General features: G+C 35.1%; 1 protein-coding gene across 20 annotated transcripts in view; it reads left to right on the top strand.

The window, feature by feature from the left end:
• Positions 1-15,164, top strand: part of ANK2 (ankyrin 2) — a 695,484-nt gene that overhangs the window by 407,653 nt on the left and 272,667 nt on the right. The gene's annotated exons all lie outside the window — the stretch shown is intronic.

Genomic DNA, 15,164 nt, shown 5'->3' with positions numbered 1-15,164 from the left:
ACTGCATGGGTCTCCTTATGAATTGCTCCTTCTTCCGTTTGAATGAGCTGTTTAAAAAAGTCTCCCAGTCTCCTCATCAATCAGGATTAATTGATTTGTTAAATAACTGAATAATCACTGGAACCAATGAAGCCCCCAAATCACAGTGACTTAAATAAGATAGTAGTTCATTTCTCTCCCACATAAAATAAATCCAGACATCGCTAACCTGGGGTTGGTAAGGTATTCCATGGGCTCAGGAATCCAGTGGCCTTCTATCTTGCTTCTCTGCCATCCTTATCCTGAGGCTTCCACCTCACAGCCTGAGCTGATGGCTCAAGCTCTAACCATTATGTCCAGCATAATCACAAAAAATGGGTAGGAGTATTTATGCTTTATCTTTAAGGGCACTTCCAAAGCAGCAAATAACCCTTTTAAAAAAAATTCTATTGATCATCACATAGTTACATGACCATATTTTGCTTTGGATGAGACTAGGAAATGTAGGCTTCAGGAGCACATATGCAGCCATGTGTCCAACTATTACTATTATTATTATTGTTGTTATCATTATTATTTTATCAAAGCAAGAAGGGAGACCATCTATTGAAGAATAAGCCTTCAATGCTGTATGTAGAAACATAGAAAAAAAAACAGTAAGTCAATTTTGCCACAATACTCATGCAAATAGGTCTCTGGAAGACTCATGCTACCAGTCCACCCAATTTTTCTATGTCTGGGCTTAGATTCAAGCTAAGACCTGACTAAACCTACCCCATTACATGTTGCTTCATTGTAAAGTACCATATGCCTTGGGCAAAAGCAATATTAGTTGCTTCCAAAGCCATCAAGGGCTATTTTATTTGGACCTTTCTATGGCAAATATTATCACTCCTTCAGCTCCAGATTTGGGCTAGGATGTCTGTCATTTACAGAGTTGTCCAGTGTCACTTTTCCTTTTTTATATCATTGAATTTTCTTAAAGTGAGTCACTCATATTCTCTCTTTCGTATGCTGGAATAGTCTATGCGATGTGACCTTTGCACCAGTTGTGCCAGATAGTGTGCTTTGATGACAGGTATTCACTCCCCTAAATTATTCCCACAAAAAGGTGTAGCTGATTTTTTTTTTTTTTTCCTGATAGATCTCTGTGCTGGGGTTAAGTTAATAGAATGCATGCAAATTGGTTATGATTGTCTTCAGGTCACTTAGCAACATAATTCCTTTTTTCTGAGTGAGTCCTAGTTTATACTCTGTATGGCAGATTTGACTGCTTTGAGCTATTGTGTAAGAGTGGTAGACTCTAGTATGCAAATTGCACCCAATTTATACAGTTTGCAAGTGTGTTTTCTTATCAAAGATTACTCTATTTCCTAAACCAAAGGGAAAATAAATTAGGATGGACTAGTGTTAGATAAAAAGCTACTGCTTTTGGTACATGTTCATTTCAGGAAGCACTGTATAAATGAAAACTTTCCAATTTTTGCCCAGGACTGACTCTGTTTGAAGGACTATTAATTTTAGATACAATCAAGAGAAATTATAGGCCCAGACTTAGGGAAATCAGAATACTGCAAATATTTAAGCTCTGTTAATTATTTTAGCTCTTACAAAGCTAACTTTGAAATTTGAGTTAGCCATTAGCTCAAAGTAAAAACCTAAAATAGCTATAGATATTTTCCTCTTGTGTATGTGTGTGTGTGTGTATATATACACACACACACGCACACATACACACACATATATATGTCTATATATACACACACAAATCATACATGTGCATGTGTATATATATGATGAATAAAATCTAACATATCTTAGTGGTTTATAAGTGCTATTTACATAATGTTGGACAAGGCATGTTTCAGAGTTTCCACTTTCTTTTTATATTTGCCTACTGAGTGAAATTTATAGCATTGAATGAATTTTTTGGAAAAGAAGAAAGATTAAAAATCCATCATTCTAAGCTTTTATCTTAGAAAACTAGAGAAGAAAAAGAACTATGTAAACCTAAAGCAAACAGAAGAAAAGAAGTAAGAATTACAGCAGATATCAATGAAATTGAAAACAAAACAATAGAGTAAAATAAATGAAACCAAAAGCTGATTCTTTGAAAAGATATATAAAGTTGATAAAGTTTTAGCCAAACTAACAAAGAAAAGAAGAAAGAAAACACAAATTACTAATATCAGAAATCAAAAAGGGATAGATCATCACTGTTCATTCCATGGATATTAAAAGAGCAATAAATAAATATTATGCACAACAACTAGATGAAATGGACTAATACCTTGAAACGTACAATCTACCAAAACCTATACAAAAAGAAATAGGTAATCTGTAAGCCTGTATCTATGACAGAAATCAAATCAATAATTAATAACCTTCTAATAAAAAAAGCACTAGGCTCAAATGGTTTCACTGATTAATTCTACCAAACATTTAAGGAAGATATGATAACAATTCCCTACAATGTCTTCCAAAAAATGGAGAGAGAAGACTTCCTAATTAATTCTATGAGGCTGGTATATCCCTAATTCTAAAACCTGATAAAGACATGTCAAGAAAGCAAAACTACAGACCAATATCTGTCATGAAAATAGATATAAAAATACTGAACAGAAAGATTTACATACCATTATCAAGTGAGATTTATTCTGTGTATACAAGGCTGGTTTACCATTCCAAGTCAATTAAGGTAATTCACATCAATAGGCTAAAGAAAAAAAAAATCATATGATCATATAAATGAAGGTAGAAAAAGCGTTAGACAGAATCCAACACCCATTCCTCAAAAAATAAAAAGAATCACAGAAAACTAGGAATTGAGGAGAACTTCCTTAACCTGATAAATAACATCTACAAAAGGCCTATAGCAAATATTACACTTAATGGTGACAAACTAGCTGCTTTTCCCTTAAGACTGGGAACTAGTAAAAATGTTTTCTCTTACTACTCATATTCTACATCATACTGGAAGCTTAGCTAATACAATAACACAAGATAGGAAATAACAGATATATTGGGAAAAAAGAAACAAAACTCTCTTTGTTCACAGATGGCATAATTGTCTACGTAGAAAATCCCAAATGGTCAACAATAACAATAACAAAGACCTCTTGGAACTAATATTGATGATAGTAGGATCACAGGATACAAGGTTAATAAACAAAAGTCAACTGATTTCCTTTATACCATCAATGGCAATTGGAATTGGAATTTAAAAACACAATGCCATTTTCATTAGCACCAAAAAAATGAAACATTTACATGTAATTCTAATAAAACATGTACAAGATCTATATGAGGAGAACTACAAAACTATAATGAAGGAAACCAAAGGAGATCTAAATAAATATTCCATGTTCATAGATAAGAAGACTCAATATTATTAAGATTTCACTTCTTCTCAACTTGATCTATAGACTCAATACAATCCCAATCAAAACCCCAGTAAGTTGTCTTGTGGATACTGACAAACTGATTCTAAAGTTTATATGGAAAGGCAAAAGACTCAGAATAATAAACACAATATGGAAGAAAAATAACAGAGGGCTGACACTACCCAACTTAAGACAATATAAAGCTATAATAATCAACACAGTGTGGTACTGGTGAAAGAATAAACACATAGATCAATGGAAAATAATAGAGAGCCCAGAATAGATACACACAAATACAGTGAACTGATTTTTGACAATGATACAAGGCAATTCAATGGAGAAATGAGAGTGTTTTCAACAAATGGTGCTGGAATAATTGCATACCCACATGCAACAAAAAGTTAATCTAGTGGCAGATATTCTACTTTTTGCAAAAAGTGATGCAAAATGGATCAAGAGTTAAATGTAAAATGTAAAACTATAAAACCTCTAGAAGATAACATAGCAGAAAATCTAGGTGACCTTGAGTTTGATGATGAGTTTTTAGATACAGCACCAAAAGGATAATTCAGAAAAACAAAAATTGATAAGTTGGGCTTCTTTAAAATTTAAAACTTCTGTTTTACAAAAGACACAGTTAAAAGAATAGAAAGACAAACCACAGGCTAGGAGAAAAAAAATCTTTGCAAAACACATATCTGATAAAGAAACTGTAGCCAAAATATACAAAGAACTCTTCAAACTCAACAATAAGAAAACAAGCAATTCAATTTAAACATATGTAAGTGATCTGAACCTTATCAAAGAAGATATACAGATGGCAAAAGATGCATAGGAAGAGATGCTGGACATTATATCTCATTAGGAAATCACAAATTAAAACAAGATGTTGTTTTACACTACAAACCTATTAGAATTACTAAATCCAAAACACTGACAATACTGAATGCTGGTGAAGAGGTGGAATAACAGAGACTCTCATTCACTGCTGTTAAGAATGCAAAATGGTGCAGTCACTTGGGAAATCAATTTGGTAGTGTCTTAGCAAGGCTAAACACAGTCTTACCATACAATCTAGTGATCATAATTCTAGGTGTTTACTCAAATGAGATGAAAACTTAGGTGCACACAGAAATCTGCGCTTGAATGTTTACAGCAGCTTTATTCATAAGTGTGAAAAATCAGATGCAACAAAGATATCCCTAAATAGATGAATGGATAAACTGTGGTATTACAGTTTACAATGAAATATTATTCAGTGACAAATGAACTATCAAGTCACAAAAAAATATGGAGCAGCTGTGAGGGCATATTGCTAGGTGAAGAAACAAACTTGAAAAGGCTACATACCATTTGATTCCAACTATATAACATTTTAGAAAAGGCAAAACTTTAGAGAGAGTAAAAACATCAGTGTTTGTCAGAACTTTTGTGGGGAGAAGGGGAAGTGATGAAAATGAAGCACAGAGAATTTTTAGGGTGGTAAAACTATTCTGTATGATCCTGTAATGATGTAAGATCCTGGAATACGTGACACTATATATTTGTCCAAACTCGTAGAACTGTACAACATAAAGAGTAGACTCCGATGCGAACTATAGACCTTAATTAATTAAAAAATAGAATAAAATCAACAACAAAAAAATTTTTTCCTAATTACAGAGATTACTATTGATAACATGTTGATGTATATCTTTCCAAATGTATATATGTAAATGTATCATAATTAGTTTTTTACACAAATGAATGAATTTGATATAGTGCCAAAAATCAGGCATTAACTAAATACAGAGTAACTTTTTGCAGAGATAGTATTTCTTCTAGCTGTGAGAAGGAAATATCCTTAATTTCTCTAGGAAATTCAATGTGGATCCCAAGGGATGTGTCAAATTCTAGGCATTAGTGGTGTTAACTGGACTCTAGAAATATATAACTTTAGCATTTTTAATTATTAATATCCTTCCAATGTTCTTGGCAACAACAAATTTTTCATTCTTTCATACATTCATGCATTCATTCATCTATGCAAGAAAAAGTTACAGAGCTCATATAACATGTCAGTTAATGTTTTTTGGCACCAGGAACTTGTTCCTATGAAGAGAAAAAAAATTCAACAAATAAGAACCCAGTTACCTATATCACTAGAAGTTGTGGTAGATGCTATGAAAGAGAACACAGGTTTGTGTAAGAGAGTTTTACAAGGAGACCTAGTTAGGCTTGAGTTGGGAATGCATTAAAGGAGGCATCTATGACCAAGTTATACTGAAGGTGAGATTTGAAGGATGAGTCAGATGCAAGAATGAGGACAACATTCCAGGCAGAGGGAAGTACACATGCAAGCCCTGAAGTGGGAAAGACCCTGATGCACATAGGGACTGAAAGAAGGCCAGTGTCGCTGGCGTATGGTGAGGAGAGAGAAACAAAGAGGGTCCAGCTCATGAAGGCTTTGGAGTTGTTACTAAGTTTAGTGGAAATTTATTGGAATTATTTGGGCATTGGCTAAGTGAAAACAATTCTGTAATTTGACACTGCTGCACTGGGAGGACTGGCAGAGGAATGGAGTAGAAGTAGGGGAGCTGATAGGATGTTATGGTTATAGTCCGATGAGCAGCAGTGGTGGCTGGTGGCTGTGGGGATGAAAAAAAGTATACATGGAAGACATATTTTGGTGGAAAAATTTATAAGACTCGGGGATAGATTGAATGTGGACAACTCCCAGGTGTTTGGCTGGGTACTATTCACTGAGATGGGGAAGCCTGGAGAAAAAAACGTTTCGGGGGAAAAAAATAAAAAAAAATAGGATGTGAGACATCAAAGTGGATATGTCAAACGGGCAGCTCAGAAGAGAGGCTAGAGCCAGAGATAGGAACTTTGGATTGAGCACAAATATGAGATTTACAACATGGGAGCAGATGCTGCTGGTAGGGCGCGTGAATAGGCTAAGAAGAGAGGAAGCCCCAGGACAGTTCTGAATTTGAGTTCCGATAGTAAAGGGGGACACCTCAAAGAAAACCGAAGCAAAGCAGAAAGTCCATGAAAAGAACAGGAGAAGGTTGAGTACCAGAACTAAGAAAAGAAAATTCCAAAAGAGGAAAGAATGTCCAACTGTGAAGTGCTGTTAAAAAGTCAGATAATATAGGGACCGTCAAATCTCTATGAGATTTGGCAGCATGGAGATCACTAGTAATTTAGTAATATATTTCCTAGTATCTTAACCACATACCTAGATGGAACTGAATTTCTAGATATCCTCCTCTTTATTGTTCTCACCTTTTGTTCCAGGACTAACTTCATTTTCGGTTCCTCTTCACTTTACCGAGTTACTTTCCTATCCATCTATTCTCCCCACTTTGGGCCAATAGAAAAGTATGACACAGTGAGGAGGGGAGGTGGGGAAAAGAAAACAGGACAAAAATTAACACAACATGGTATTTAATTTTGTGCATTCTTCACAGAATTGCTTTTCCTCCTTGTATTTGCCTAAGTATTTCATTTACTTAGAAAAACAGGTATATTTTAATTTAAAATATTATCTGTTTCATCAAGCTCACATAAATGTAATTCTGTGTTGTCTACTCCTGATGTGATTAAATTATAAATAGAGATTTATTTGCAACTTAATTTGCTATAATCCTTAGCATAAAATGAAGATGTCCTTAATGTGGAATGCAAATACTATGATATGGCTTATGTCATGATGACTTGAAACTTTTCATCCTCTTTCACTATTTTTTTTAAAAACATTCATATAAGAAAAGCCTTGGCATTAAATGCTGAGAAATAGTTGCTTAGGTGGCCAGAAATTGACTGGGTTTGATGGCCTTCATGATATAAAAACATCAACTGTTTTAAAAATAGTATTGTCTAAGACTGAAGATTTCTTTGAAGTGAAAAACATATTTTGAAATAAAGGAAAAGAATGTCAGTGATATTTTAATGGCAATTTTTGAAAGTAGTCAAAAGACACTCCAGTATATATCGTCATGGATTTATGACTAATGACTAAAATAATTTAGAATTCTGCTTAGCACTAATCAAAATCCAGTTAAAAGACTGCTTTGGTACTTTTGAAGCACATAAGATCTCTGGAAATGCATTACTGAATATTATTTGTACCTTTAATGCTTCATCAACATTTAGGAGTACAAGCTTTTATTGTCAGTGTTTTAAAAGTCAGCTATATAAAGTTGATAGAGTATACGTATTAAATATATCCATTAGTCATTTTCAGGAAGTGGAATATGTACACACATCTGAATATTTGCTTAAATATAAAACAAGAGTAAGATGTTTAAGCTTCGATGTAGAATAAAATACTGATATTTGGGTTTTAGGTTAAAAAATATTAGTTGTGATTTTTGTTCCCTTTTTTCCCCCATGCCTTTGATTCTTTCCTTCTGAAGACAGACAAAATCCTGACTTAGGCAGTATTTTTTAAAATACCAAGGGCCTCGGAAACCTAGGGTTTGATAAGTAATAGGAACCGGTCGAATGCTGAGTCTCCATTGACCACATTATCATTCTCCAGCTTGTTGTTCTTTTCAGTGGTGAGGTAAGAATATAGCTCCTACTTAATGTTCCTGTTCCTTAGGTGAAATGCTAACATCTTTTGTTCAAAAGTTAGATGCTGGGGTTGCTGCTGTTGTTGTTTTCTTCTTTTCTTTCTCTACTTTTTTTTTTTTTTTTTTTTTTTTTGAGACGGAGTCTCGCTCTGTCGCCCAGGCTGGAGTGCAGTGGCACGATCTCGGCTCACTACAAGCTCCGCCTCCCGGGTTCACGCCATTCTCCTGCTTCAGCCTCCCGAGTAGCTGGGACTACAGGCGCCCGCCACCTCGCCCGGCTAGTTTTTGGTATTTTTTAGTAGAGACTGGGTTTCACCGTGTTTTTGATGGAGACATGGTAGGAAGTCTGCTCTGGAAATGAGGTGAAAAAGCAAAGTAATTAGTTTTTGTTTATACAAAATAAAACCTTTTAAAAAACCTTGTTATCATAAAAAGAGCTCTACAAATATAGATGGTTGTTTTGAAGAAGAGAAGAGAATTGTGGAACACATGTATAATTGGGAGGGGTGGGCACAGTAGCTTATGCCTGTAATCCCAGCACTTTCGGAGGCTGAGGCAGGCAGATCACCTGAGGTCAGGAGTTTGAGACCAGCCTGGCCAACATAATGGAAGTCTGTCTCTACTTAAAATACAAAATATTAGCTGGGTGTGGTAACACACGTCTGTGGTCCCAGGTACTTTGGAGTCTGAGGCACGAGAATCGCTTGAACCCAGGAGGTGGAGGTTGCAGTTAGCTGAGATTGTGCCACTGCACTCCAGCCCTGGTGACAGAGCAAGATTCCATCTCAAAGAAAAGCAACAACGACAACAAAAACAAGCATAATTGGGAAAAAACTGAAAGAGAACACAGGATCATAAAAATATAGCAAACAAAGTGAGTGGGATTTAAAATTAGTGGAATAAGAAATGACGGGTAACAATGAAGAACATAATTTAGGTAATATAGTATCTTGGGACTCCTCCTGGAAGTATCTAGTTATGGACAGTGAGCAGCAGAAACAGGATGTAACTCAATTCAGCATGCCTGATGGTTGTGGTAACCCTAGAAAATGACTCCAGGAAATAGGTGATAATCCAATCAGATTGAGAAGCTAATGTGCATGACAGGGGTGCCCTAGCAGACAGGCGAAGCTGAATAGAAATTCAGGAGGAGAGGAATTTTGGCTATTTAGTAAAATTATGAGCAGTTGGTCACAGGCAAATTTTATGAGTAGGTAGCCCTTCTGAAGTCTTAGGCATATAATTAACCTAGGTTGGAATTAAAATTTGACATCAAAGCTTAAACTTTTTTATCTGAACTGAGATGCAAAAGTAAATTGGTCCTGCTTTTGGAGAATTGTAAAAGAATTCCTTAATCTCTTAGCAAAATTTGGAAGTCAGTATCAGGTGGTGAGGATAGGAAAGTTGAAGAGACTGTGGACCAGGCAAGACCTTATCAGTTGATTTAGGAAGCAGCAGTGACAGAGGCCAGACATGTAACAAGAGAAAAGAGAAGGTGGAAAGTAAGAGACAGTTTTAATTGCTACAATAGAAAGATGGGATTTTGAAAAGATTAGCTATACGGAATAAAATTAACCAAAAATTGATCCAGGATTATAAGAAACTATTTCGAGACTCATTAATTTTACTATTGCTGTCAAACACACATTAAATCGTTTTCCATTTGGGTCAGCTATAAGCATGAAGGTTCATTTGTGAAACGATTTCTGTGGAGTATTGTTCCATGATCTGACATGCTTCACAAACTGTGTTTGTATATCCAACTTAAAAATTGAGTAGTCTATTGTAATTCTACCATCATGTTTGAAATTTTCTTACCTTAAACAAAAAACCTGATCATATTATATTACTCAAATATGGGTAAGACTAGATTTAACTTAATGTATACTAGTGTACAGTGTGAGACTGCATAAACAAACTTTAAAAAAAATTCGTTATACATATTTTGGTTTAACCTACAATGAAGTTAAGAGAAATCCTTAACCCCATTAGAGATTTGGGAGAGAGACGTGGCAACTGCTAACTTATAAATATTTTGCTGAAGCTTAAATTTTACTAGCTTTCTTTCAATTCCTATTTTTACTCAAAAAATTATATAGTATTTAAATTTATAATTTGTATTCAGTTATTCTAGCTTACTGTTATATGGTATGGCTTGACAGGAAGAACATTCTCTTTTACTCTTCTGCAAAACAGAAAACTATCCACTAAACACAAAAATATACAAGTGTTAAAGTAGCCGTCTAAACCTTATGAAGACTTTTAATTCCTCAGATAGTACTTCAGAGCAACTGGATTTAATATCTTTCATCCAGCAGAGGGCTACCAACCTCCATTAGTTTCTGTGAACACACATGGCAAAAAATTCACATGGGTTATTTCAGTGGTTTTCAGGTTGTTTTAAGCAGCAGATCCTTTTCTTAAGATAGAGTTTTACAGTATGGAAGTGAGATACACTCTCGCTTTAATTGGAGAAGGGTCTCCAAGCTGCCTCTCCAGAAGGCCCAGAGAGGTGTGGAGGATAATTGAAACTCTCCACTCTGATTTACCCAAAAATACGCTTCTACATTTAAAGTCATCTCTTTTTGGGTTCAGTCATAATCCTTAATGCTGACACTGCATGGAAAATATATAAGCAGAATAATGCCCAAGTTACAGAAGTTCCTCTTCCTGGATTTTGTCTTCAATTATAACTGTAGTTCCTACCGTGTGGTTGTATGTGTTGTTAGTTTGTTTTTGTTTTGTTTTGTTTGGGAAAGGTGACATTTCATCTCCAATCTAATGAGTGAGAAAGATGCTTATTCTAACAAATTTTCTTCACAATATTTCATAGGTGTGCCAAGCTGACAGATTGGTTGACTGTGTACTCTTATATTTTATTCCTGTAACTGGGCCAGTTTCTGCCCTTAACTAAAACTGGATCAATTATAGGAGTGAAATAAAAGTCCATCTCCTGCCTATTTATTACTCTGCTTTGGTAATAAATCTATTTTTAAAAGAACCTATTACAGAGACTTCCATTTGGAATTTGATGTCAAATGGTGATTGTTCTTTGTTGTGTTTTTCCATTCGAAACAAAGCTTTTGTGAGGCGTCCCTTTATTCTGATTAAAGCCTGGTCTAAATCTTTAACAATGAAGTCCATTAACTAAAATGACTATGAATAGCTATACTTCTATCAGGGATATTAAATACTTTCTCAAGCACACACGCTCACTGATTTTAAGACTCATTCCAAAGTGTTCCAAGTTGTGTGTTAGATTTTTTTGTTTTTTTTCTTGAGAAGAAGTTTTGCTCTGTTGCCCAGGTTGGAGTGCCGTAGTGTGATATCGGCTCACTGCAACCTCAGTCTCCCAGGTTTAAACGATTCTCCTGCCTCAGCCCCCCAAGTAGCTGGGATTACAGGCACACGCCACCACGCCCAGCTAATTTTTGTATTTTTAGTAGAGACCGAGTTTTACCATGTTGGCCACGCTGGTCTTGAACTCCTGACCTCAGGTGATCCACCCACTTTGGCCTCCCAAAGTGCTGGGATTACTGGCATGAGCCACTGCACCCAGCCAGTGTTGGTTTTATCATTACCAAATAGTCATAAAAAGTGTGAGCTTATTAACGATGCTGACCATTCAAAGTGATCAGCAATCTCTTTGCACACACACTATCTTTGGGGGTGATTCTATCTTATTTCCAGTCCACCCATCGTGTTTCAGTCTTGTAAGTCTACTTTATTCTCTTACACTTTTATATTCATGTTTTGTTTTGTTTCAGAACAATAATCATAGCAGTTACCATTTATTGATCTCTTACCAGATGTTTTACATGTGCTATTTCCCTTGGTTCTGTTAGGTAGATATTGTCTTCATTTATGTGAAATGAGATTGAAGCCCCTAATGGTGAAGTAATGCACCCAACATAGAACCCAAATTAGGATTCAAAAACCCAAATTTGAGGCCCTTTACCACGCAAAGAAGCTTTATTTCATGGCAGTAGCAAAACCATTATTTGATTAGTTAATAAAAAAGATGGTTAAAGTGGAGAAAAAACTGACATATGCATAGTTTAAACATTTTATTTCAACTTGAAACATGTAAGTTGGACATTCTTTTACCAATGATCTGATGTCAAGAACTTTTATTTAATTATATTTTATTTAACAAGTTTCCAGAATTTGGGGTTTAGCTTTGTCTTTTAAAAAATAAACAATACCTATTTGTAGGCGTTGTCTCACCTATATTCTCTGGTTTATTATCTGTTAAATGCAGTCAGTAATTAAAGACACTTGCAAAACAATTTGATTGTAGAACTTCTAAATATTTTTGAAGCTTCCTCCCCAATCTTTTTGATTTATTTCAGTCACACCCATAATTCAATAGCAATATTGTAGAAATTCCTCTTTATCAAGTTCTTACAAAGCATTCATCTTAATTTTTGTAAAGCAACAATTTTTGGAACTCATTTTTATTAGATAATATATGATTTATTTAAATTATGTAATTGCAATAGCAGGTACAATAGGATCAAAAGGTTTGGGATAAACATACTTGACTCTTGCTGAGCATATAACTTTACTAGTGGAAGAGGAATGTACACATATTATAGAATGGCTAGTAAGCTACAAGCTTTTAGTGTATGGTGGGCATCAGTCAGCATTTATAGAGAAAAATGGAAACATTTTCTTAAGTAAAGGTTTGCTGAGACAGCTTCTACTCTGTTTTTCAAGACATTAGGGGAGAGAGAGAATTTACTCCTTTCTGTGAAGACATGGAACTGAAGCTATGTGTATCACAGGACTTGAAACAGAAAAAGAAAAAACACTCTACAGATGTTTTTATTTTACAAAGTTAGTTGGGTTAAACATTGCCCAAAGTTTCTACCTGAACCATCAAGTTTGGTTTTCATAAAAAGCTTTTAATTTGTGAGAAAAATGTTATTTGAGTTCTTTCAATTACATCTGATTTATCAGATTTTGGTGATGCTTTTGAATTCTCAAATGTTTCAAATTGCAATTCTCTGTTAAGATTTATTACATCATTATCAAAACTTTGTATTAAGCAAAGAGTATAACTTTCTGAAGTCCTGTAGTACATATTGCTTCTGCCATTCATTTGATGCTTATATTTCTCATTTGCTAACATTTATAATCATCTGTTCTTATGCAAAGTAGTATGTTTTGGTGGAGAGGTAGTGGAAAAAAACAAAAAACACCCATGAAATAAATCTGTACTCAAAGAATTCAGTTTGCTTAACTTCCCAACTAAGTGATACTACTTTAGGGAACCATAACTGCTTCCCTTACTCCATCTCTTTCGTTTCACAGTGCCTTGTTCACAGCTCAGTTATTTGAAGTCTTTCTAGACCTGTTTCTCTTTTTTGTTGTTTCTGCTGTACACCTGGTTGTCTTTGACATTTACTTCTGCCAGGCTTTGTGGTCACAAGTGACTTGTGGAGCATTTTAAACCAAGTTCGAAGCTTGAGTTTTGTTGTAAGTCTCAGCGATAAAACCCAGGTTATAAATCTGCTGAAGGGCTGGTTATTTATTATTCTGCTCTTACCCTTAGAGTATTGCTTTTTGAGATCTCAGATGACTGTGAAGAGGGCTCCCTATTAGACTGTGCACCTTGTGTAGACATTGACCTTTGATATCTGTCCTCTTGCCTAGGAAGTTTTCAAAATAAAAGCTCAAGTTTGCAGGGAAATGCACTCAGGAAACAAAAGCAATTTCCCTGCTTGCTTATCTTTCTGTGGTTCCATTTTCCTTCAGTTTTGCCTGGCAGTTCCTTATTATCATCCCAGCTATTTGTTGCTTTTAAGAAGTTATTTATATTTTATCCAGTATTTCTAGTTTGTTTCAGCAGTAGTGTTTGTCTGAATGCCTGGCTCCTATGAGCTGGAAACACATGCTGTTCATACAGGTGCTTAGTGTTTTGATTGTTGATCTGATTTAGAAGTGATACAAAGACCATGTCACACAAAAAAGCTCAAACATGCTTTACCACTGAAAATGTGGTTTCTAAAGAAGATTTTATTTAATTTTATACTTTGGTTTCCATATTTATGGAATATGAGTTTGCATGAGTGGGTATAAAATGAAAAGTGCTGGTTATGCTGTATTAGTCTATTCTCATGCTGCTAATAAATATATACCAGAGACTGGGTAATTTATAAAGGAAAGGGAGATTTAATGGACTCACAGTTCCACATAGCTAGGGAGGCTTCACAATCATGGTGGAAGGTGAAGGAGGAGCAAAGGCACGTCTTACCTGGCGGCAGGCAAGAGAGTGTGTGCAGGGGAACTGCCCTTTATAAAACCATGAGATCTTGTGAGACTTATTCACTGTCATGAGAACAGCGTGGGAGAAACCTGCCCCCATGATTCGATTACCTCCCACTGGGTCCCTTCCATGACACATGGGGATATGGGAGCTACAATTCAAGATGAGATTTGGGTGGGGACACAGTCAAACCATATCACATGCCTAAAGCAAGAAACAAGGAATGCCTAGCAACAGATTTTATTTGCAGGTTAATTAAACAACAGGTGCAAGCATATCTTATGTCTGTTGGTAAATAAATGAAAATGGATCATAGAAGCTCTTTCAGAGGGGGAAAAAAAGAGTTAAATATTACAGCATCCAGAAGCAGTAATAATCCAGATGTTTACAACTTCATAAAAATTGCCAAGTACCCATGGATACAATAGTCATTTTCTCCAGGTGAAAAATGACCAGATGGTAGCACTTCAATTTTCTGGTGCCAACAATGCAGCTGCAGGTGGATTGTTTTTTGAGTGGTTGTGTTATTGAAACATGTTTTTACAAGTATTTTATATTTATTGTAGTGTCTGCTGCACAGGACTTTACTGGCCATAGAACTGGTTGTTGGAATTGCTGAAAGTGTTTAGGTTTGTGTTTTAACAATAAGGGCTTTGGGTTGGGAAACTGGAGACCTGACACATCATTGATTGAATGTTTCATCTACATTTGATTTGGATATGCTCTAAGATTACGTTTTGCCATTTTTCTATTATTAATTTTGAAAAATAAGAAAATATTTTTGCTAATTATTTACTGGCCAACCATACTGAATTAGAAGGCTATAATTCATGATCTATAAAAAGTATAGAATAATAGCCAAGTCATTTAAAATTACATTTACAGGCTTTTAAGCATTACTAATTTATATGTAAATACAAAATTATTTTGTGAAAATTTAAGATACACATGACTTAGAGTCACATAAAG

The sequence above is a fragment of the Macaca thibetana genome, chromosome 5 (assembly GCF_024542745.1).
Source record: "Macaca thibetana thibetana isolate TM-01 chromosome 5, ASM2454274v1, whole genome shotgun sequence".
Taxonomy (NCBI): domain Eukaryota; kingdom Metazoa; phylum Chordata; class Mammalia; order Primates; family Cercopithecidae; genus Macaca; species Macaca thibetana.
Note: the sequence above shows the minus strand (reverse complement) of the source record. Positions and strands in the feature narration are given on the sequence as shown.